This window comes from Ranitomeya variabilis, chromosome 3, assembly GCF_051348905.1.
Source record: "Ranitomeya variabilis isolate aRanVar5 chromosome 3, aRanVar5.hap1, whole genome shotgun sequence".
NCBI classification, from domain to species: domain Eukaryota; kingdom Metazoa; phylum Chordata; class Amphibia; order Anura; family Dendrobatidae; genus Ranitomeya; species Ranitomeya variabilis.
In genome coordinates, this window is record NC_135234.1 from 500,484,444 (window position 1) to 500,509,530 (window position 25,087).

The window sequence follows — 25,087 nt, forward strand, 5'->3', positions numbered from 1 at the left end:
GTAAATTTTCGCCCGCCGAGCGGAATTATGATATTGGGAATCGGGAGCTTTTGGCCATGAAGTGGGCTTTTGAGGAGTGGCGTCACTGGCTTGAGGGGGCCAGACATCAGGTGGTGGTATTGACTGACCACAAAAATTTAATTTACCTTGAGTCTGCCAGGCGCCTGAATCCTAGACAGGCGCGCTGGTCGTTGTTTTTCTCTCGGTTTAATTTTGTGGTGTCTTACCTACCGGGTTCTAAGAATGTTAAGGCGGATGCCCTTTCTAGGAGTTTTGAGCCTGACTCCCCTGGTAATTCTGAGCCCACAGGTATCCTTAAAGATGGAGTGATATTGTCTGCCGTTTCTCCAGACCTGCGGCGGGCCTTGCAGGAGTTTCAGGCGGATAGACCTGATCGTTGCCCACCTGGTAGACTGTTTGTTCCTGATGATTGGACCAGTAGAGTCATCTCTGAGGTTCATTCTTCTGCGTTGGCAGGTCATCCTGGAATCTTTGGTACCAGGGATTTGGTGGCAAGGTCCTTCTGGTGGCCTTCCCTGTCACGAGATGTGCGAGGCTTTGTGCAGTCTTGTGACGTTTGTGCTCGGGCCAAGCCTTGTTGTTCTCGGGCTAGTGGATTGTTGTTACCCTTGCCTATCCCGAAGAGGCCTTGGACGCACATCTCGATGGATTTTATTTCGGATCTGCCTGTTTCTCATAAGATGTCTGTCATCTGGGTGGTGTGTGACCGTTTCTCTAAGATGGTCCATCTGGTTCCCTTGCCTAAGTTGCCTTCTTCTTCCGAGTTGGTTCCTCTGTTTTTTCAAAATGTTGTTCGTTTGCATGGTATTCCAGAGAATATCGTTTCTGACAGAGGGACCCAATTCGTGTCTAGATTTTGGCGGGCATTCTGTGCTAGGATGGGCATAGATTTGTCTTTTTCGTCTGCTTTCCATCCTCAGACTAATGGCCAGACCGAGCGGACTAATCAGACCTTGGAGACATATTTGAGGTGTTTTGTGTCTGCGGATCAGGATGATTGGGTTGCTTTTTTGCCTTTGGCGGAGTTCGCCCTCAATAATCGGGCCAGCTCTGCCACCTTGGTGTCCCCGTTTTTCTGTAATTCGGGGTTTCATCCTCGATTTTCCTCCGGTCAAGTGGAATCTTCGGATTGTCCTGGAGTGGATGCTGTGGTGGAGAGGTTGCATCAGATTTGGGGGCAGGTGGTGGACAATTTGAAGTTGTCCCAGGAGAAGACTCAGCTTTTTGCCAACCGCCGTCGTCGTGTTGGTCCTCGGCTTTGTGTTGGGGACTTGGTGTGGTTGTCTTCTCGTTTTGTCCCTATGAGGGTTTCTTCTCCTAAGTTTAAGCCTTGGTTCATCGGCCCATACAAGATATTGGAGATTCTTAACCCTGTGTCCTTCCGTTTGGACCTCCCTGCATCCTTTTCGATTCATAATGTTTTTCATCGGTCATTGTTGCGCAGGTATGAGGTACCGGCTGTGCCTTCCGTTGAGCCTCCTGCTCCGGTGTTGGTTGAGGGTGAGTTGGAGTACGTTGTGGAAAAGATCTTGGACTCTCGTGTTTCCAGACGGAAACTCCAGTATCTGGTCAAATGGAAGGGATACGGTCAGGAGGATAATTCTTGGGTCACTGCCTCTGATGTTCATGCCTCCGATCTTGTCCGTGCCTTTCATAGGGCTCATCCTGATCACCCTGGTGGTTCTGGTGAGGGTTCGGTGCCCCCTCCTTGAGGGGGGGGTACTGTTGTGAAATTGGATTCTGGGCTCCCCCGGTGGCCACTTGTGGAATTGTACTTGTGTGCATCATCCCCTCTGTTCACCTGCTCCTATCAGGATGTGGGAGTCGCTATATAACCTTGCTCCTCTGTCAGTTTCATGCCGGTCAACAATGTAATCAGAAGCCTTTCTGTGCATGTTCCTGCTACTAGACAACTCCCAGCTAAGTTGGACTTTTGTCCTTGTGTGTTTTTGCATTTTGTTCCTGTTCACAGCTGCTGTTTCGTTACTGTGTCTGGAAAGCTCTTGTGAGCGGAAATTGCCACTCTGGTGTTATGAGTTAATGCTAGAGTCTTAAAGTAATTTCTGGATGGTGTTTTGATAGGGTTTTCTGCTGACCATGAAAGTGCCCTTTCTGTCTTCTTGCTATCTAGTAAGCGGACCTCGATTTTTGCTAAACCTATTTTCCTACTACGTTTGTCATTTCATCTAAAATCACCGCCAATATATGTGGGGGCCTCTGTCTGCCTTTTGGGAAAATTTCTCTAGAGGTGAGCCAGGACTGTCTTTTCCTCTGCTAGGATTAGGTAGTTCTCCGGCTGGCGCTGGGCATCTAGGGATAAAAAAACGTAGGCATGCTACCCGGCCACTTCTAGTTGTGCGGCAGGTTTAGTTCATGGTCAGTATAGTTTCCATCTTCCAAGAGCTAGTTCTCATATATGCTGGGCTATGTTCTCTCGCCATTGAGAATCATGACAGGGATGGTTTGGTGTGTTATCTGTGAGGGCAGTGTCAACCCATTCACCACTCGTACCGTTACTGGTTGAGCTAGCATAGCCAGGGGTATTGTGTGACGTTGGGCAAAGGCTGAAGACATAAAATTGCCCTCCACCCCAGAATCCACGCAGAGCTCTACCGAGTGGGTTGATGAGCCAATAATTATTGTCCCCTTAAAGGACAATTTGGAGGCAAACATCGCCTTGTCTAGTGTACCTCCACCTACTACCACTAGACGCTGATGTTTCCTCGGCCGCTGGGGACATCTGGTGGCAAGATGTCCTGACTGCTGGCAAACATGACAGACCTTGTGTGCACAAGCGGTCCGGGACTTAGATCCCTCATGTGACACTTCCATGGCCACATGTGACTCAGGAACCAGGAGCGGAGATTCCAGAGGTTTGGCAAAGGTGGGAGCCAGCCAAAACCTCTGCCTACACTGAGCTCGCTCTAACCTCCACTCGTTAAAACGGAGGTCAATACGAGTGGAGACAGATATTAACTCCTCCAGTGTGGCAGGAATCTCCTTAGTGGCCAGAGCGTCCTTAACGTGACCAGCCAGCCCCCTCCAAAATATGGGGCTAAGGGCTTTATCCGACCACTCCAGCCCACACCGTGCGACCATGCGAGCCTTAAATAGTTGCAGCACGTACAGGACCTTAAGTTAGAAGGACCAATGAGAGGCTGCCACAGAGCGTGAGCACCTACAGGGCCTTCCTGAAGGACCAATGGCCTTAGCTGCAGTGTCTGATCATGTGACCCTCGATCTCCACTGAGAGATCTTACTCTGGGCATACTCAGAATGAGAAAAGCAGGACTTAGTCCCAGAAGCATCTGCTCGCCGCTGCCCAGCACTGACTCCAATGGCAGAAGCAGGAAAAGCAGCAGTAACTCTCTGTACAGAGTCAGACTGAGCGAGACGCTGGGACCGACGTCTCCGCTGAGCAGGCTCCACTGCCGCAGGAGAAGAATGGGAGACCGCAGCAGAGATGGCCCAATATTCCCCCTGTGCAGAGGCGGGAACTCGACCACTAACACTCGCTTCATCCAATTTGAGGTTGCACAAAATTGCTTCTAACATCCAAAAACTAATGGCATCTTTCCCTCTCAGAATTACTCAACCGATTTAAAAGACTTGGATTTAAGCATGGACTCCCTTCCCATGCAGCGGAGCCTTGGTTTACTCTGGGATTTGAAAAAGGATGCATTTACCTTCCAGATCAGCGAAGAAGAGAAACCCTTCACACGTAGAGGCATCCTGTCCATAGTAAACAGCTTGTACAGTCCTCTGGGATTTGTAACCCCTGTAACTATCCAAGGTAAAATGATGTTGAGAGACTTCACCCAAGAGACGTCTGATTGGGATGAGCCGCTTCCCATCGAGAAAAGAGACTTGTGGGAAAGATGGAAGAACTCTTTAGAAGCCCTGTCAAGTCTCAACGTGGCACAACCATATGCTTCCGTGCCATCAACAGAAGTCAAGATGCAAAGGCTTTGTATCTTCTGCGATGCCTCAACCAAAGCAATTGCAGCAGTAGCGTATTTGAAAACTACTGACACCAACGGACAATGCCATGTAAGGCTTGTTATGAGCCAGACAAAACTGGCCCCGTGCTATTATTTTACCCAATACTTATCCATATCATTTGTATTCTTATAGTTTTACCGCGCTCATGTTTACCAATAAACAAGTTAGACTACAGAGAAAAGTCTGCTTATTTGGGAGACAGAAGTGGTTTATGCCGTATGTCGGATCACACACCGTATCTACGTGTATGAAGACAGAACACTTAGGGGGTCATCAGTTGTACAGTTTGCAGCATCATTTGTCAGTCCTGACAATGTAGACTTGCAAACAACTACAGTAAAACAAAAAATGACCTTAGGTAGATTTGTACTTAGAAAAATATAGAGCTAAATAGCTAAACATTTAAATACATGACATGTTTCTAGGACATATAAAAGTATCAATTCTAGGGATGAGTGAATTTCCTATAAAGTTATTTTAGGCTTCATTGGTATTAAAAATTTAATTTGTCATAAATCAAAAGTGCTCCAAAGACTCCAACTGCCCTGAAAAGATATGTATGACACTCTGAGGTCTCCTATTACGGTATCCAATCCTTGAATACAAAGATAGCCTTAGCAGCCTATTTTGGGGGCAATAGAGGCAGGTGGGGTATATATTCTGAGCAAAGTTAGGAGGGAGAGAAGGAGAGCACTGAGGAGAACGATCAGGGATGGATTAAGGGTAGCCAGGGCCCCGGGCTGTTCAGACACTGTGAGCACCCCGGTCATGTGACGGGGTCATGTGACGGGGTCATCATATACTTGAACCAGATTATTCCAGAAAAATAGTTGCTGTGTGAAACTATAACCTGTCAAACATCCATTGATCTAGTCAATTTACCCTTCAGTTAGGAGGAAAAAACCACAATACTATCACCATAAGTGCCAGTATTTACAGGAGATCTGTACTTAGTATGCAGTGTCTGTGTAGAGATAATACAGTGATCACCGGTGACATTATACACAGGACCTCTGTATATAGTATACAGCGTATAGTGTCAGTGTATAGGTAACACACTGACTCACCAGTGACGTCTCTAGGTGAAGTCCTTCATCTTTCATCCAGCACAGACTGCCATCACTTCATCCAGCCAGGACTCGTCTCTGCAGGAAATAACACAGTTATCTCGAGCTCCACTTGCAGAACACATTACTTAATTTTTCCCAACTTCTACCTTACACCACATAAAGAAAAAAAGGCGACAGTGTCACTCTACACAGTAACAGGACCCCCTCCCCCATTTAAAACAGTGTTCTCAAAAAATAAAATAAATACATCACTGCAGTAATAATATCCCTTAATTAGCCCCTATGGTAATAATAATATACCCCATCCTGGCCCCATGTATCTCATTCCTGTCTCCAGCCATATGTTCTCCCATCCTGCCCTCATGAGTATCCATCCTGCCCCATATAATCTCCCCATCCTGCCCCATCAGTCTCCATCGTATCCATCCTGCCCCATAATCCTGCACGATCTGTCTCCAATCCTGCCAAATGTCTTTCATTGTGCCCCATGTCTCCAATCATGCCCTGTATCTACATTCTGCCCATGTCTCCAATCCTGCCCCATCTGTCTCCAGTCCTGCCCCCAGTGTGTCCAGCATCTCTGCCCCCATTGTCCAGCATCTCTGCCCTCAGTGTCCAGCATCTCTGCCCTCAGTGTCCAGCATCTCTGCCCCAATGTGTCCAGCATCCTTCCCCCAGTGTGTCCAGCATTCTGCCCCAGTGTGCCCAGCATTCTGCCCCAGTGTGTCAAGCATATTGCCCCCAGTGTGTCCAGCAAACTGCCCTAGTGTCTCCAGCATATTGCCCCAGTGTGTCCAGCATTCTGCCTCATTGTGTCCAGCATATTGCCCCCAGTGTGTCCAGCATTCTGCCCCCAGTGTATCCAGCATATTGCCCCCATTGTGTCCAGCATATTGCCCCCAGTGTGTCCAGCATATTGCCCCCAGTGTGTCTAACATTCTGCCCCCAGTTTGTCCAGCATATTGCCCCCACTGTGTCCAGCATATTGCCCCCAGTGTCTCCATCATATTGCCCCCAGTTTGTCCAGCATTCTGCCCCCAGTGTGTCCAGCATTCTGCCCCAGTGTGTCCAGCATATTGCCCCCAGTGTTTCCAGCATATTGCCCCCAGTGTGTCCAGCATATTGCCCCCAGTGTCCAGCATACTGCCCCCACTGTGTTCAGCATATTGCCCCCAGTGTGTCCAGCATTCTGCCCCCAGTGTGTCCAGCACATTTCCCCCACTGTGTCCAGCATATTTCCCCCAGTGTGTCCAGCATATTTCCCCCATTGTGTCCAGTATATTGCCCCCAGTGTGTCCAACATATTGCCCCCCGTGTCTCCATCATATTGCCCCCAGTGTCTCCAGCATATTACCCCCTGTCTCCAGCATATTGCCCCCCAGTGTGTCCAGCATTCTACCCCAGTGTGTCCAGCATATTGCCCCCAGTTTGTCCAGCATTCTGCCCCCAGTGTGTCCAGCATTCTGCCCCCAGTGTGTCCAGCATATTGCCCCCACTGTGTCCAGCATATTGCCCCCAGTGTGTCCATCATATTGCCCCCAGTTTGTCCAGCATTCTGCCCCAGTGTGTCCAGCATATTGCCCCCAGTGTGTCCAGCAATCTGCCCCAGTGTCTCCAGCATATTGCCCCAGTGTGTCCAGCAATCTTCCCCCAGTGTGTCCATCATATTGCCCCCAGTGTCTCCAGCATATTGCCCCCAGTGTCTCCAGCATATTGCCCCCTGTGTCTCCAGCATATTGCCCCCCAGTGTGTCCAGAATTCTACCCCAGTGTGTCCAGCATATTACCCCCAGTTTGTCCAGCATTCTGCCCCCAGTGTGTTCAGCAATCTGCCCCCAGTGTGTCCAGCATATTGCCCCCAGTGTGTCCAGCATATTGCCCCAGTTTGTCCAGCATTCTGCCCCCAGTGTGTCCAGCATATTGCCCCCAGTGTGTCCAGCAATATGCCCCAGTGTCTCCAGCATATTGCTCCCAGTGTGTCCAGCAATCTGCCCCAGTGTCTCCAGCATATTGCCCCCAGTGTGTCCAGCATTCTGCCCCAGTGTGTCCAGCAATCTGCCCCAGTGTCTCCAGCATATTGCCCCCAGTGTGTCCAGCAATCTGCCCCAGTGTGTCCAGCATATTGCCCCCAGTGTGTCCAGCATATTGCCCCCAGTGTGTCCAGCATATTGCCCCCAGTGTGTCCAGCATCTCTGCCCCCAGTGTCCAGCATTCTGGCCCGGGCCCCCTGGATTGCTGTTCGCAATAATAAAAAACAAAAAAACGAGTTCTCCTCACCTGTCTGCGCTTCTTCGGCGAAGCTCCCTCCACGCTGCTGAAGCGCGCACTCGCCGGCGACTGACAATGACATCAGACGCCGGCGACGTGCGCGCTGCTGACTTTAGCTGCCAGCCTCCAATTGGCTGGCGGCTGTTAACTATTGACGTGCGGGTGCGCCCCCTTCACGTCAATAGCGTTAAACTGCCGCAGTGCCAGTAGGGGCCCAGTGAGCAGATGAGACGGCGCCCGATGAGGGCCCCCTCTGCCTACCATGCCCATACGCCAGTCAGGGCAGTAATGCCCTGATGGCGGCGGTCAATCTGAGCGGATGCCCAGGGCCCCCCCACACCACTCGGCCCTGGGCTACCTCCCAGATTGACCTCATTATAATCCGCCACTGAGAACGACACTAACTCTGATGGAGCAGGAAGCCACAGACAATGGAAGCCTGCCAGGTTCTGGAACGTTCTCCTGACATCAGGCTGTGCAATGATATCACTTTCTGTTAGTGCCAGTAGGATAAAGAAAGAAACCGTCCTGTACCTTATGCACGTCATGACTAGAGATGAGCGAATTTGTTCGGCTCCCTCCTTATTCTGCAAGCTATAGCGCTTACCGAATAAGCTGCAGAGGGAACCCAGATACTTGTGCTGCGGCTATTTCAATGTCACAACACATACACGGAGAGTCCAACAAACAGGCTCTCCAATAGTGTTGAGCGATACCGTCCTATACTTGAAAGTATCGGTATCGGAAAGTATCGGCCGATACCGGCAAAGTATCGGATCTAATCCGATACCGATACCCGATACCAATACAAGTCAGTGGGACTCATGCATCGGACGGTATTCCTGATGGTTCCCAGGGTCCAATCACAAGCCGCGACGTAATTTTAAAAATGCGCGCGTTTCCTTCGTGACGTCACGGCTTGTAATTGGTCGCGTCGCCCATGTGACCGCGACGCGACCAATCACAAAGCCGGAACGTAATTTTAAAATACTGAATGCCTAGAAGGACCTGAAAATTACGTCACGGCTTGCTGTGATTGGTGGCGTCGCGGCCACATGGGCGGCACGCGACCAATCAGAAGCCGTGACGTCACGGAAGGAAGGAAAAGCACGCATTTTAAGCAAAGAACGCTGCCGGTTCCCTCGGTGAGGTCCAGGCTGCGTCGGAGAGGTGAGTATAGCAATATGTTTTATTTTAATTCTTTATTTTACACATTAATGTTGTATTTTACACATTAATGTTGTTTCGATACCGATACCCGATACCACAAAAGTATCGGATCTCGGTATCGGAATTCCGATACAGCAAATATCGGCCGATACCCGATACTTGCGGTATCGGAATGCTCAACACTACTCTCCAAGCATGTGCTGTGACATGAAACAGCCGCGACACATGCAGCTGCAGCGCCAGACAGCTGATCAGCCGGAGCGATCCAGATATCCGGGTTCCCTCTGCAAATTCGCTCATCTCTACTCATGACATCATGACCTTTTGCGCACTCGCGGGGATTTTTGCAATCTCGGCTGTGATGAGAAGATGCAGCAAGAACCGGACAGGTGTTGAAGAGAAGCAGAGGACCTGAGATGTGAGCAATAAGGTGAGTATAAGTTTTAAAAATGTTTTTAAATATTACATTTATTATGCCCCAGAGCATAATAACAGACATTAAATTTGTGATAAAATAACTTTTTGGCTAATTGAATTTCCTAGGAAAATGTGTGAGGTGCAAATTCAAATTTTGTCTTATCTGCTCATGTCTTAGTATCTACCACCATATGGTCACTATCATTCTTACTACAGTAGTTTTTGTTCATTATTAGCGTGCACGTATGATGATGTATTATTGATAATATTGGCCTTGGTATACTAGCGCTTACTAATATAATAGTACTATTTATACATTTTCTTTTGAGTAGATAATCAAGCAATAGTTAACTCACCTGGAATTGGTTTGGTCGCATGATAATATCCTGAACAGGAAATTACGTGAAGGAAGAAGAAAAGCTAGTGTCTGATGGTAAAGTAAAATCATTCCGACTTTTATCTCTTCACATTAAAACGTTATATTGATTATCTCCGCAGACGGTTACAGATAGCTTCTTTTGCCTCTGTGGCACTATTAGCAGTGATACTATCTGCAACTGTCTGTGGATATGATTCAAGTAATATTTTAATGTGAAGAAATAAAAATCAGAATGGCTTCACTTTAATATTGGATGCTATAGAATCTCTAGAATGTTATTGTGGCGCCCATGTCTGTAGTGCCACAAAATGCCTGCATGTGTGATATATTTATACTGTATATATACCAAAAAAGATGATACTAGGTCTGATAGTGAAAATATAAAACATCAAAGCTTTATTGTTTAAAAATAACAACAGGCATAAAGAGATAATGCACGAAACGATGTCTAAAATAGTGTTATATCAACAATGGCAGGAGGAATGTAACAGGAGGTCAAAAGGTAATCCTAAAAGCAATAGTACCTATTGAGCAACTTATTATACTAATTGGAAGAGCGAAACAAGTGGACCAATAAAATCATATATACCCAATAGACCTTAGTTACTATAAGTATGGGGTTCACAAAGACACTGCATTACACTAGTAATAGGAGCTGTGCGCAGCAGCCCCTAATCCTTAATGGAAGCCGTTTCACCAATCAAAGGGATCACAGTGAAAATACTGAGACAATAAGACAGATATCAGTGTTTTACCCACCGCAGTATAGGAAGACTCTCCTGGAACACGCCTCCGCCCCAACGCGTGTTTCGGAAAACAACCTTCGTCAGGGGGCATTGCAAACATACAGAAGCGTGTCTTAAGAAGGGATAACCCCGGAAGTACTCGGTGTGTTTGCTCCGGAAGTGAAGGAGCGCTGTCATGCCAACCAGAGACGCTCAGCATGCATCCGGATGCTGCGGTCAGGGGACAGCGATCACGGGGACCCCACGTGATCACCACCACATGGCCGCGTTGTTAAAAAACAAGAATAAAAACAAGTAGCTAATACATCACTCTCAGGACAGCGTATCCGTGTGCTACAGGATCCCAGTGGTCACAAGAATGGGGCATAGCTGATGTTATCATTCAGTCCAGCTGGATGGACTGTGTTTAAGGTCCAAATCCACCTTGATTCCATTTGGGCCAGACGTTGACATGTACCACCACCTCGGATTCCCACCTCTAATAGATCAATGCCTCTCACTCTCAACAGACTGGCATCACAATCATGGAATCTCCTGAAATGGCGTGGTGGAGTCTTTAATACGGAAGTGTCAGCCATGCCGGCCGCTGCGCTGATACCAAATACGTGTTCTCTACAACGTGTCTTTAGTAGTCTTGTTGTCATCCCTACATAAATTTTGTTACACGGACAAACCGCATAATAAATTACATTCTTGCTAACACATGTAATTTTCTTCCTAATAGTAAACTGACGGGATCCCTCCGAATTAGAGAATACACCAATGCGTTCAATATTGGGGCATGCAACGCAACGGCCACACGGGCTACACCCCACATTTACCGTCAAGGAGTCCAGGAAGGTTTGCACTGGCACACCTGTATAGTGAATATGCACCAGAATATCTTGCAGGTTCTTAGAACGTCTAACCGCAATCCCAAACTTTCTTAGGTAGGTATCGTGACACTATAGGATCAGCCCTAAGGACATGCCATGATTTAGACAGCATCTTTTTCATGAGTGGAAATTGTGAATGATAGTTCGTTTTGTGACGAATTATCTCATGATCTTGACTCGTTCTAGTTTCATATAGTAGGGAATGTCTGGAGGTATGCCTGGCCCTGTTAAGTGCCTTTTTTATACTGCACTTACTATATCCCCGTGCCAGCAGCCTCTCCTTTAGATCTTCAGCTTGTAGGGAAAAGGCCCTATCCGTCGAACACAATCTACGAAGGCGAAGAAACTGTCCAGTGGGAATCGCTCGTATAACATGGCCCGGATGGGAGGAGGAAGCATGCAATAATGAGTTCGTAGATGTGGGCTTACGATAGATGTCCGTCTGTAATTCCCCACTTAAATCCCTTTTAATTACAACATCCAAGAATTCAATGGTATCTTTATCAGATTTATAGGTTAATGCAATATTCTGATCATTGGTATTCAGTAAGGTCATAAAATTCTGAAGGCATTGTGTAGATCCCTGCCAGATCATCAGTATGTCGTCGATGTACCGCGCCCAAAACAGGATGCGGCCCACCGACGACAGCTGGTCTGGCAGGGGGGTGCCACTATCACTCTAGATATGTTTTGGTGCATATACTATTTATTATCTATTATTAATTCATTATTGCTGATTTAGTGCTTTTTGTGACAACATTATTATTTCTATATGTATGTGATATATTAGGTTTTGGCATCCTCTTTACCATTCTCAGTGGGCATCAGCATAATATATCGACCCCATGTGGGTCTGGCTTGAACTATCCACCATTGTAAGTAAGTGTTGTACAAAATTACATCATGATAAGTTAGCTATGCATCATCTTCACTTTACGGCAACTTCACTTACAAGCTCCTGATTGAGCGCTCTTCTGTCCCACTGCGCATGTACGTCTTCGGATCGCGGCCGTGTGGTGGCGATCACGTGGGGCCCCCGTGATCACTTTCCCCTGACCGCAGCATCCGTATGCGTGCTGAGCGTCTCTGGTTGGGGTTGTAATTCTTTGTGAACCCCATACTTATAGTAACTAAGGTCTATTGAGTATATATGATTTTATTGGTCCACTTGTTTAGCTCATCCAATTAGTATAATAAGTTGCTCAATAGGTACTATTGCTTTTAGGATTACCTTTTGACCTCCTGTTACATTCCTCCTGCCATTGTTGATATAACACTATTTTAGACATCGTTTCGTGCATTATCTCTTTATGCCTGTTGTTATTTTTAAACAATAAAGCTTTGATGTTTTATATTTTCACTATCAGACCTAGTATCATCTTTTTTGGTATATGTTTAATGTATGATGATAGGTCATATGATGGTCCTATTTATAGGTACTAATTATTGATCAATATTTATGTACCATGCGGCTAAATACTATAAGTAGTTATTTATACTGTATATGTATTGCCAGCTATGGTGAGGGCTGGTTTCTCTGCTGGAAAAAGCTGCATCCACACAATTTACCTGATCCCTTACTGGAAGATTGTGAGAGTGTGAGTGGGAGTGTGATGAGGGAGCACGGCATAGGGACTGGGAAATATAAGGGGACACAATGTGTGAGGACAGTGTGAAGATAAGGCCCAGCATGGAAAGGAGAGGGCAGTGTGGAGGTCATGTACTATAAGAGGCACAGTGTGTGGGTCATATGTTGTGCAGGGAACACAATGAGGAACAATTATTTATTCAGGGTACAGTACAGTGCAGATATTTTTATTAGAAAGGAAAATCCAGCTCAACGAGGTAGTGAGCTGGATTTTCCTTTCTATTTTGCTCTCTTCACGCTTTGACACAGCGTTTCCGTGCTCCGAGTCTCCAGGGATGTCGATTATGGTGAGCTGGACTTTTCTTTTCTCTATTAGATATTTTTATTCCACAGCATTATAATGATACAGCTATTTTTTAAGGGTATCATGTGGGGATCTGCTGCACAAGTCCAGAGAAGAAAGAAGTCTGCAGAGATGAGCTGTAGCTGTGAAAAGTCATCATAGCATCTGGAAGATGAGGAAAATAAAGAATGACTCCAGTCAGAGACAATGTCATTAGTGATGAGCGAGTATACTCGTTGCTCGGGTTTTCCCTAGCACGCTTGGGTGACCTCCAAGTATTTGTTAGTGTTCGGAGATTAAATTTTCATTGCGGCAGCTGAATGATTTACAGCTATTAGCCTGCTTGATTACATGTGGAGATTCCCTAGCAACCAGGCAACCCCCACATGTACTCAGCCTGGCTAGTAGCTGTAAATCATTCAGCTGCGGCGATGAAAGCTACATCTCCGAGCACTAACAAATATTCGGAGATCACCCGTGCGTGCTCGGGAAAACCCGAGCAATGAGTATATTCGCTCATCACTAAATGTCATCTATAAGGTAACTGGATGTAATGGTTTATGATAGGGGTGGTGTCAATATGCATTTAGTAACTGAAAGTGCCCTTCCCTTACTGTTAAATGTGCAATACTGTTAAGTAAATTAAATTGTTTGTGTGGCGCCCCCACTGCCGCAGGGCCGAGGGGTACCCGGTACCGGGCCTGTATGAGTCTCTGCTCTGGGGTTGTCACGGCGGCTAGGCCCCGGTCCGTGACCCTGCCGTGGGGCGCACAGTGAATAATAGGTGTGAATGATGGTGGGGATGCTGTGGTGGTGCGGTGCAGTAAATAACGAGGACACCAGGTTGCAGTCTCTTTACCTCTTTACTGAAGATCTCTGGGTCCTCAGTCCGGAACACGGTTCACCAGGCTGCGCAAGTCCGGCCGGTCCAATGGCACCTCCAGAGTTCTCTTCACAGGTGGAAATCGGTGCCTTCCTACTAGCGCTATGTGTTGTGGTCCTTCCCTGCTGTGCTTACGGAAAGTACCCCACAACTGTTGTGTCTGTTTCTGATGTTCCCTCACAACTCGATTAGATGATGTTCTGCTAATCCTCCGTCCCTCCCTGATGTTCTGGTTGGGACGGCACCCGTTTGACGGGTAGGCTCGGAGCTCTTCCGGGACCCTAGAGTCGCCCCTCTCCACAAGTTGCCCCCCAAGACTGCATAGGTGATATGTGTTAGACAGCCCGCCTTAGACTGACTGTCCTGCCGCGGTTTGGAGTATTGCTTGAAGCTGAATATTATTCTACTCCCTCGGCGTTCCGGCCACCGGTAGTGCGCCTCAGTAGGATGTTGCTTCGGTCTTACAGCACGACTCCTACTGGTATTTCTCCTTTGCGTGATCTCGTTTCTCACTCAGCACAATCTATCTCGCTTCTAATCCTTTCTTGGGGACTGCCGCTACCCGGAGCAGGCACGGTCCCGTTACGTTCTTTCTTGTTGCCAAGCCTCTGTCAGGATCCCACCCCTGACAGAGACCCTACTGTATCTTCCCCTACAAAACCCTCTGCCACAAGGTGTTGCTTGGTTCCAACCCAGTCAGCTTTCTGATCTAACTTCCTGCCTGACCCCTAGTTTACCCACTATGGTGGGGAGTGGCCTAATGAATAGAACCCTTAGCTCCCCCCGGAGGCCCAGCTGTGAAATGTATTGGTGTCTGTGATACCTGGTCAGATGAACTCCTTCAGTGCCATCAGACGCACCATAGCTCCCCATAGTGGCGGAGCCACAGTACTGCAACGACCAGGACTCTGGGGCGCTGCACTCCCCCCTGGTTAAACACAGTACTCCGGGACTGGGAAGAAAACAACAATACAAGTTAGCAAAAAGACATACAGTTTTGTTGAGTGCAATAACAATAAGTATACTTGAACAGGCTTCCCTTTATGGGAGGTAAGGACACTTGAACGTTACAAACATGGTTAACATTATAAATTACAGGCTATAAATAACTCCTGTTACCCAACCGGGTATTCTACTAAGTGCAAAATTGTTGAACAATAATTTAACATTGCCTTTAAGGATATACACTCTGAACCCACTAAAGACCTTCCTATAATCACATTATAAGGTAGTTTAACTTTTTCATTCTCCTTCTTTAAATCTGCAGGACCGCCTGTCCTATCGGCACCAGACCTACTGCCTCTCCTTTCTGTTACAGGACCGCCCCGTTCAGCCAGGGCCTACTGCCTTTTCAACTACTATACACAGTATAGAATATAACATTACTTTCAGTTTAAGAGCACTGAGCCATCTCTACATGACTCCTATGAGGACTCAGGGTTTACCTTCTATCCTAACTATCTTTCAACATTATCAAAACATTTTCTATTGAACATTAAGCCTTCTCATTATCTTTCTTTCTATCATGCATGCTGGACACCACGTCTATCCCTACGGGCCCACTGCATCCTCCTTCTATCTTTCACTTTTTTCCTTCTCAGAGAACATCATCAGCTTTTCTTCACAATTAACTAATTAAATACATATAACTTTCTCATGTAAACATTATCATCACTTTCTTTGGTCAAGACATTACTGCTTCCAATCTTAAAGCAATATCACGGTTTAAGCGCAACAAATGAACATCCCCTTTAAGAGGGGACCAAGTCTCTATGAGGTAGCACGCCTTCTCAAGCTACCAGTCCTTACTCAGCAAAGGTTCCAGTGTGGTATCTTCACAAAGAGTCCTTCTTTAAGTAAAACCAGTAGGGAGCGCCTTTAATAAGGTGCAAACTATATACAAGAAGTTCGGATAATGCACTGTTCATGATTTCAGCAGTTCTGTAAACTTTGTGCAAACTTTAGAAAAAACAAACAAAAGCAAAACAATAGGGATCCCAGGTCCACAGAAGGATCCCCTTAAGAGTTAACCCTAGACGGGTTCAGCAGCAACATAAGAGAACAGTAACTATATACAGTTTCAGGTTTCCGAGGTTTATTCTTCTAAGTCTGGGGGTGGTTTCCCCCCCCCCCCGGTGGAGGCAGCTCCTGAGCTGGTAGTTGGTCTCTCAGGTGCCCTCAGATCAGCCGGTGCCTGAATTTGAAGGCTAATCCTGCTTGCAAGTTCTGGAGCCGCTACGAGGCGTACGGTGGTGATAGGAATAAGATCTGGCAAATCGGGATCATTCATGATCGGAGCAACAGGGGGCGCTCTCTCAGGCTCACACCGTCGAACGTTCCGGGCACACCATCCTTGCGCACTCCGATGGCGGGTGTAGGTCACCTGATCCCCCTTTTGTAATGGATCACCATTTCGGCTGCAGCAGGGGGTCTTCACGTTATAGCTAGTAACAAAGACATCAGTTGGTAGCCCCAGTTCCTGTATGGAGCCCCATCCCCTCTTCGGGTGGTAGGCCAGCACGGTTCCCCGTTTTACCACGTCTTTCTTGCCGGGAGTAGACTTCCTACGTTGTGTGTCTGGCGGTGCGGTCTCGTCTCGATCTTTCCAGTGTTGTATTAGACATTGCTTATACTGTTCCCAGGTAAGCACCGCAAGGGTGAGGCCATCTTCCCGGGTCCCATCCGGCCCGGTCCAGGTGGTGTCCCACCGAAGGATCACTCCGTCTGGGCCCACATCTATGGGTTCTCCCATCTTGGTTTGTAGCGGGGGCACCAGCTTTCATATCGCGTTAGAGGTGAGGATGACCCGCTCCACCAAGAAGGAACGATCATTGCTGGGGTGAGGAACGGTCACTGGAGCGGGATCGGTCAGGGGAGCCGGATCGGTCGGGAGAGCAGAATCGACCAGGGGAGTAGGGACGCCGTCCATACCTGCGCCTGATGTGATTCCACCGGTGTCGCTCCGGTCCGATGACAAGGACACTGGAATCGGCTTCAGCCCGAACCGCGGCTCCTCCGGCGTCTCCTCTTGATGTAGCTCCGCCCTCCATGGTTCCGTGGCTGGTATAGGCAGGCTCGGCTCCTCCACTGGCAGCTCCAAGGGGTTCAGGTCCTTCACTGGCGGTGGACGCGGGTCCGCCTCTAATGGATGAGGGCAGGCCGGGATCACCTCGCCGTCGCTCGGGCACTTGCTGCTCATCGTCGCTGTCGGGCATTCGGCGACAACGCATGCACCTGGCTCCGCCATTTCTCCATGGTCGGCCTCCTTCTTCACTTCGTTCCCGCCGTTGGAAATCAGGGGGCTGTTCTCTGCTTTGAGGCAGGTCACCGCTTTGCAGCAAGAGATGCAGGGGGCGGTCACCGTTTCTGGCGCCACTTTGATAGGCTCCTCCCATGGCACGCCCTCCTTCTTCTTTGGCGCAGCAATGGCGGCGATTTTGGCGGGAACTTCTAGCGGCAAGCGGCAATGCACAACTCTTCTAATAAAATACAGTAAATCACAGTTCCAAGGCACACATGACCTGTTTCTTCAGGCTTAAGTAGATCCTGTTCGTGACGCCAAGATGTGGCGCCCCCACTGCCGCAGGGCCGAGGGGTACCCGGTACCGGGCCTGTATGAGTCTCTGCTCTGGGGTTGTCACGGCGGCTAGGCCCCGGTTGCTGAATCCCCCGCCCCGCACTGTTATTCATTATGCACAGTGCGGGGCTGGGGTTCCTGGGCATGCGCACTGCGCTGTTTAGACGCTCCCCAGCTCCGACGCTCCCCAGCTCCCCCGCCTTCCCAGGAACCCCAGCCCCGCACTGTGCATAATGAATAACAGTGCGGGGCGGGGGATTCAGCAACAGTGTGGCCGCACTGACAATGAACACTGCGCAGGCCCCAGGCAGGCACGCACAGCGCAGGCGCCGGATTTCAGAAGATAACAGCGCTCAGGGGGCGGGTACCATCGCCCCTGAAGAGAAGAGTGACGGCAGTTGGGGGATTCATACAGGACGCTTCGGACCGCCTCCTGGTACAATATCTGGTATGTGTGGCCAATTTTTAAAACGCTTTTTTGAGGTAATAAATGAATCAAAAACTAAAAGAGCCACCTTGTTAGACTGCAGCATTACTGCTGCACAAGGTGGCTCTTTTAGTTTATAACGGCTGGGGGGGGGTGACAGTGGCCCTTTAAGGTTGAGAAAGACAGAACAGGACACTCTCAGGGAAGAAGAGGATCATCCTTTGGTCTATGTGGGAACTAGCAGCAAAGGAAGCAACTCTCACCAACAGAACTTCAATGTCGGCAGCATTTGCCCTTAAACAGGCAAGTCGGGGGTTTTACAGTGAGAGAATATAGGAATGAATTTGGAAGACTTTGTGGGAACGGCCCTAATGTTAGACAGACCTGGAAGCTGTGGTCAGTGAGACAGTTTCAGCGGGTTTGGGCACGAATAGGGAGAAGCCAGAGAATCTCCTTTATGTCTGTTCCCAGGGAAAGATTAGTTTGAGTGCAGTTTCACGGCAAAACACATCTCCGCAGGTTGGCGCTACATTAGGATTATGGAGATCCTCTGCTTAAACTGTGAACTTTCAGCAACGTTCATCACAATAAATGTGTTGTTGCCAGTAAGCATAAAGCATGTACCTCTTTCTGGTGGAGAAGCGAACAGCAAATGTTTTTCCAGCTATCCTTTGTATACCGGTTGGCTGGATAGTAAAACTGATTTTTTTTTAAAACAAACTGGTTTAATTATCATGAGGATAAAGGAACACAGCGCTGCTCAGATTGTGGCAGGACTGAACATGAAGATATCTACAGCAATATCATTACACACATGCAACCCATGCAAGGACCCTGTTTTTCTGTAGCTGGCCAGAGGGTGGGTGACGAGTTCCTTGCCCATGGTTACCACTCCGAGCCCCACTATATTTTGTGTAGTCAGCAGCATGTGAATTCCTCACATGAAGAAGTCGGTGAAGTGAATACCTGTGGCAAGAGTAAGATGGTTACAGAATATGGAATGCCCAAGATGGTGTCCGGAGACATGGATTCCAAGATGGTGATGGCTGTGATGAAAAGAAGCTGCTGCGGATTCGCAGCAGTTTTCCATGAGTTTACAGTACCATGTAAACCTATGGAAAACAAAATCCGCAGTGCACATGCTGCGGAAAAAAACCAGTGGAAACGTAGTGTTGTTTATTCCACAGCATGTCAATTTTTTGTGCAGAGTAATCCGCAGCTTGTGCACATACCCTAAGACTTTGCCCTCAGCAGAGCTGCAATGAACCACTCCTAAGAGCACCCTGTTTGCTGTTCATTTGAACTTTTGTGCACGTACTGCACCCACGTTTATGCATTTAGATACTGACTCTGCCTGCAGTGGAGCTGCAAAAGAACATCTCGTGATATCACCTTATTTGCTGTCTTTTTGAACTTGCTCATGCGTCGCACCTGTGTTTGTTTTGAATAATACAGACTTTACACTGCACTCTGGTTCAGCTGCTCTATTTGACTCAAGCCAAGAGATTCCTGAGTGTACCACTATAAGGCTGCCGTCACACTAGCGAGTTTTACGGACGTAAGAGCGCATAAAATACATCCGTAAAACACGCCTAACAAACGGCCCAATTATTCCCAATGGGTCAGGTCCTATCAGCCGTATATAACGCATCCGTAATATACGCCTTTCTACGGCCGTAAAAAATCGCAGCATGCTGCGCTTGTCAGCGTATTGCGCAAAAAATACGCCAATGAAAGTCTATGGGGGCGAGAAAAATACGGATTCCACACGGACCAGCAGTGTGACTTGCGAGAAATACGCAGCGGTGTTAGTGAAAAGCCGGTAATTCAATTGCCGGCTTTTCATTTCTCCTTCCCCAACCTGACAGGATATGAGACATGGTTTACATACAGTAAACAATCTCATATCCCCTTATTTTTGCATATTCCACACTACTAGTTGCGGTGAGGCGCCCTCTGGTGGATGTTCTCATGAACTGCAGCCGTGGAAAAGTTCCCACGCTCGAGTTCATATGAGTTCATCCACCAGAGGGCGCCTCACCGCGACTCAATGTAAGTACAGATCACCCAGCTTTCCTTTCAGCACCCGGGGTTTTTACAGCCACGAGCAGTGCTTTAGCGCAGCTCCTGGCTGTAAAATGATTTAACCCCTTCAGATGGATTTACTTCGTGGGACCTGACAGTTCATCCGAAGGTATGTATATTGTTGGTTTATTATTTTGCCAAGCGAGGGTATTCCGGATGGATTGAGAGAGCAATAAAATACTAAAACAACCTGTTTGTTTATTTGATTAAAATACTTTTTAATAATGTGTGTGTGTGTGTGTTTTTTAACCCTTTCATACAATTGGATTAATAATGGATAGGTGACATAATTGACGCCTCTCCATTATTAATCTGGCTTAATGTCACCTTACAATAGCAAGGTGACATTAACCCTTCATTACCCCATATCCCACCGCTACACGGGAGTGGGAAGAGAGTGGCCAAGTGCCAGAATAGGCGCATCTTCCAGATGTGCCTTTTCTGCGGTGGCTGGGGGCAGATGTTTGTAGCCAGGGGGGCCAATAACCATGGACCCTCTCTAGGCTATTAATATCTGCCCTCAGTCACTGGCTTTACCACTCTGGCGGAGAAAATTGCGCGGGAGCCCACGCCAATTTTTTCCGCGATTTAACCCTTTATTTTAGCAGCTACAGCACCCAAATTTTGCACATACACACTACTAACATTAGTAGTGTGGAATATGCAAAAAAAAAGGGGATATGAGATGGTTTACTGTATGTAAACCATGTCTCATATCATGTCGGGTTTGTGAAGGAGAAATGAGAAGCCGGCAATTGATTTACCGGCTTTTCACATATATCGCGCTGAATTAAATGTAAATACAGAATATATATATATGTGTCTCAATGACATATATATATATATATATATATATATATATATATACTGTATATATGTTTTACCGAACATTGGAGCACATAAATCCATTAGATGTCGGTTTTGCAAACCTACGAGAAAATATCGCAGTACGGATGCCATACGGATTACATACGGAGGATGCCATGCGCAAAATACACTGACACACCCTGCCTACGGATGACATACGGACCACTATTTTGGGAACATTTCTCCGTATTACGGCCGTAAAAAACGGACCGTATTGTCTTACGCTGAGTGTGACGCCGGCCTAACTGTTACACAGCACCTTAGCAACAGCATTTCTTTCCTTCTTCACTCACTGCAAACAAAGAAGGCTGATTAATACCCCTCTATACTAATTTTGCTGTTAATGAAAAATCCTGAAGCCAACAAGAATTTTTTTTAAGACAAAAAAATTCAGATTCCAGAAATTTAAATGCAAAAGTCTAAGTTATACAGCGTGAGTGTTACAAAACCTTTTCTTCTTGTAATACTAGACCCATTCACGCCACCATAATTCTGCTTTTGGTTACCATCCATTTTCCCTTAGCCATATATGTTGAGGTCCTTTGAATGTTAATAAGATTGTGTTTGTGTTAAAGTGCTCAAAAAGGGGTCAATACAGTCTTAGGAGACTTTCAATTGTTATACACGTATTTTAGCAATTAGATACCTTGTTGTATTGCGATTTGTGGCAAACTTATTCGCCATGAATTTAAGATTTTGAGGAAATTTGTTATGGTCTGATCTGAGTTGGAGTAGTGATGTTGCAACCACTAGAGGCATCACCAGCAAGTAGCATAGTCAGGAATAGCCAGGGGTCGGTATGTGGGAGCAGCAGTATAGTTGAGGGATAAGCAGGTTGCGTAGTCAGGAATAGGTAGAGGTCGGTACATGAGCGCAGCAGTATAGTTGAAGGATCAGCACCTTGCGTAGTCAGAAATAGCCAGAGGTCGGTACACGGTAGCAGTAGTATAGTCTTAGATGAAGCAGCAGGTGAAAGGAGAGCTTGACTAAAGGCTGGGAGCCCAATAATCTCACAAGGAGGGAAGTGCAATGCCAGGTTTAAATACGGTGTTCATTCAAGAGATTTACAAGGTGGAGCCAATCAGGAACTTACAGGGTGGAGCCAATTGGGAATTACACAGGTACTAGTGTCTGGGTTAGCAAGTAACTGTCCAGGGAGTTGAAAAAACTTAAAGGCAAGTCTGGCGAATTTGAAATTCAATCAATTCGCTCAACTCCATTTCTGAATGCTTTTGCTGATATTTGCAACAGATACTTCTACTGACTGACTTCACAGTCCTGGTTCCCTGTGGGAAAGTCCACATCTCCTTTTGGTAGCCTCATTAAGACCTCAAACAAATATAGTATGTCAGTGATTCAGTTTATTCACCTCTCCTCTTAGCCTTGTTACACTCATCAATTAGCTCTAATAAGTAAGCTGAGAATCAACAAATAAAAAATAGATTCTATTGGAAAGTTTCTCCAAACATGATGCAGAGATGACCGTCACAATCACACTATGGTGCTCCTCTACCGCATATGTACAGCAAAATTACAGATTACATTTTGAAGATGTCTGATGTTGGGCTCTAGGAGCTTCATGTTCTGCCTCTATCCAAGTGACGTCTCCAATTGAACCTTTGCAGCCCTTTATCAAGTCAGGGGCTTTGGTCATTGATTTTCTGCTAGGCCAAAAAGACCTTGGCCTTGATTCATCAAAATGGCGTGCTGGAGTCATATTCTCCTGATTCATTAGAAGGCATAGGCCTCTTAATGAATCAGGAGTGTTGTACAAGTGGTGTGCGCCTCATCATAAATCTACTCTAGTCAGGAATTAGAGTAAGGCTATGTGCATACGTTGCGGATTTACTGCGGAACCGCAGTGTTTTTTTCCGCTTAGAAACGCTACAGGTCCGCAAAGTGATTTACAGTACAATGTAAATCAATAGGAAAAAAAAAATGCTGTGCTAATGGTGCGTAAAATTCCGCACAGAAAATGCAGCGGATTGAAAGAAGTCATGTCACTTCTTTTGTGCGGATCTGGAGTGTATCTGCCCCCATTCCATTATAGAAATCCACAGGGGGAGAAACCCATGAAATCTGCACAAAATCCGCACCAAGCCCGCAACAAAAACATACAAAATCCGCATCAAATCTGCGCCTGTGTTTTCTGCCAAGAGATGCAGATTTTGTGCAGAAAATTCTGCACCCAAATCTGCAACGTGTGCACATAGTCTAAAATATGTGGTGTAAGGAACACTGCTTTTTGGCATTAATTTGACAAGCCGGGTTGCCACACCCTTGTCTTTCTCTAGCTCCGCTATTTTGTTGGAGCTGGGTGAGAATTCCATAAGTCGCAAAATTTCTAGTGTAAATTTCATTCATTTGATGTTTCGGGCCCCTGGTGTCTATGCATGTATCTTGGCACATAATTTCTGTATATGGTTTTGTTTAATTTTATATTGAAATCACTATTTATGTACATCACTAGGGTGTATAACTATATATAACTAGGATAAGTCATTTTACAATCACTGCTTCAGAAATGTAATCAGCCTTTTTGAAAGGTCAAAGGCATCTTCAGTTTCTTTTATTTGGTAAAATTACGCTCCCACGTAAATAACTATATATTGCTACTTTCACTGTGAAAACTACTGCCTCTTAAAAGAAGTAAACTACTGTACTTCCATATTTTAATCTCACATCTATCTGACTTTAGTGACAGGTTTATATTCACATGATAATCTCTGTATCATCACAGCTATCTATACAGGTACCTGTACAGGTTTTCTTCTTTTCTATGGATTCTAATGGATAACTGATTATAGGCAGAAATCCACACCTTCTGAGGAGTGAGAATGTAAAACTGTTTTCTGGATAATCTTCATCTACACAGTCAGCACACAGATTTCCTTTTGTATCCAAAGCCATTTTTTTACTAAGCAAGTATTTTTTTCCCCCACAAAATAAGGCGTAAAACTATCTGAAATACTAAACAGGAGTTTTCCTCTCCCACTCAACTCACAGTAAATAACGAAATCAATAGCTGTTCCACTATTCCATTTCTAGAAGCTTTTTTTCCCCCCTCCTTCGAGCAAAAAGCAGCATTTGGCAGTTTGGAAGAAATTCTGATTTGGCACCCCGGTTGCTGTAGAATATAGCGAGCTACATTTTGTCCTTTGTGCAGCACTGTGATTGGCTCACTGCTGAACAACTGGTATTTTCCTTGCCTTGAAATACAGGAGGTTGCCTGACCCTAGTCTCATGTAGAGGTCCTCAGCACTTCTTGTCTTTTGTAAGCTACTATTAAGTTTCAGACGATGACTGATAGTTACAGGCTTTTCCTAGATCGTACAGTTTCTAGAGATTTTATTCTATCTGCCGTAAACTTGCATAAGTGCTCCATATTAAACCTTTATTATGAGAGTGACATCCTGCAAAGCGCAGGTGTAAATGAAATGTTACCGAAGTACAGAACTGTCGTACGTGATGACATCTCATCAGCTTTCCCCCTTTCAGAGAGTAAAATATTATGCATGATCTCCACCCATTAAAGCTCATTTACTGAACTGTCTAATAACCCAAAATCAATTTATCAAAATCAAATATAAAGTGCTATTAGGCTCAGTTCATACAAGCTCCAGAAAATCTTGCAGTTAGTGACTTTATGAATTCATATGCATGTTGGATATTTTACGTTATCTGCCCATATAAACGATATTTCTCAGATGCTCCTATCATGCTGCAGCAGAGACACTCGCTTGTGTGCGATATGCTTCCTATACATTGCACAGACTGGGAGGAAGGTATAACAATTTGTATAAGCAGTAGCATTTAGATCTTTCTTTCTTTAGTGTGAGTGGTAGCTGAAATGTCCTCTTATGCCATGGTTACATTTGCGATAGAGCCTCAGTTGTAGCACCATTTCCTCATCAGAATGACAGACACCTCATCTGTCAATACTAGGGTTTTACAATGAACATGACAGCCATTGTGCCCTACCAGAGGTGTAGCTAAGGGTTAAGCAGGTGGAGGGGAGAGGGTGTAACATCTGAGTGAGCCCCTAATCGGTAATCCTGACTACAACTATGGTGGGTATAGATCACCATCTATATTGGTGACCATATAGTGGTAGATACCAGTCCTGCAGAACATATTAGAGATCACAGTACAGTTATGGTGACTTAAAGCTGATGTTCTAACTTAGGCTGCTTTCACACATCAGGTTTGAACCGGCATGCCGGTTCTGGTGTCACGCCACAGTGCCGGATCCGGCTTATTTTGTAAAAACCGGATGAGACGGATCCGTTTTTCAGCCGGATCAGGTGTCCGGATCCGGCGAGAAACCGGATCCGTTTCATCAGGTTGTCATCCGTTTCGTCTGGTTTTCC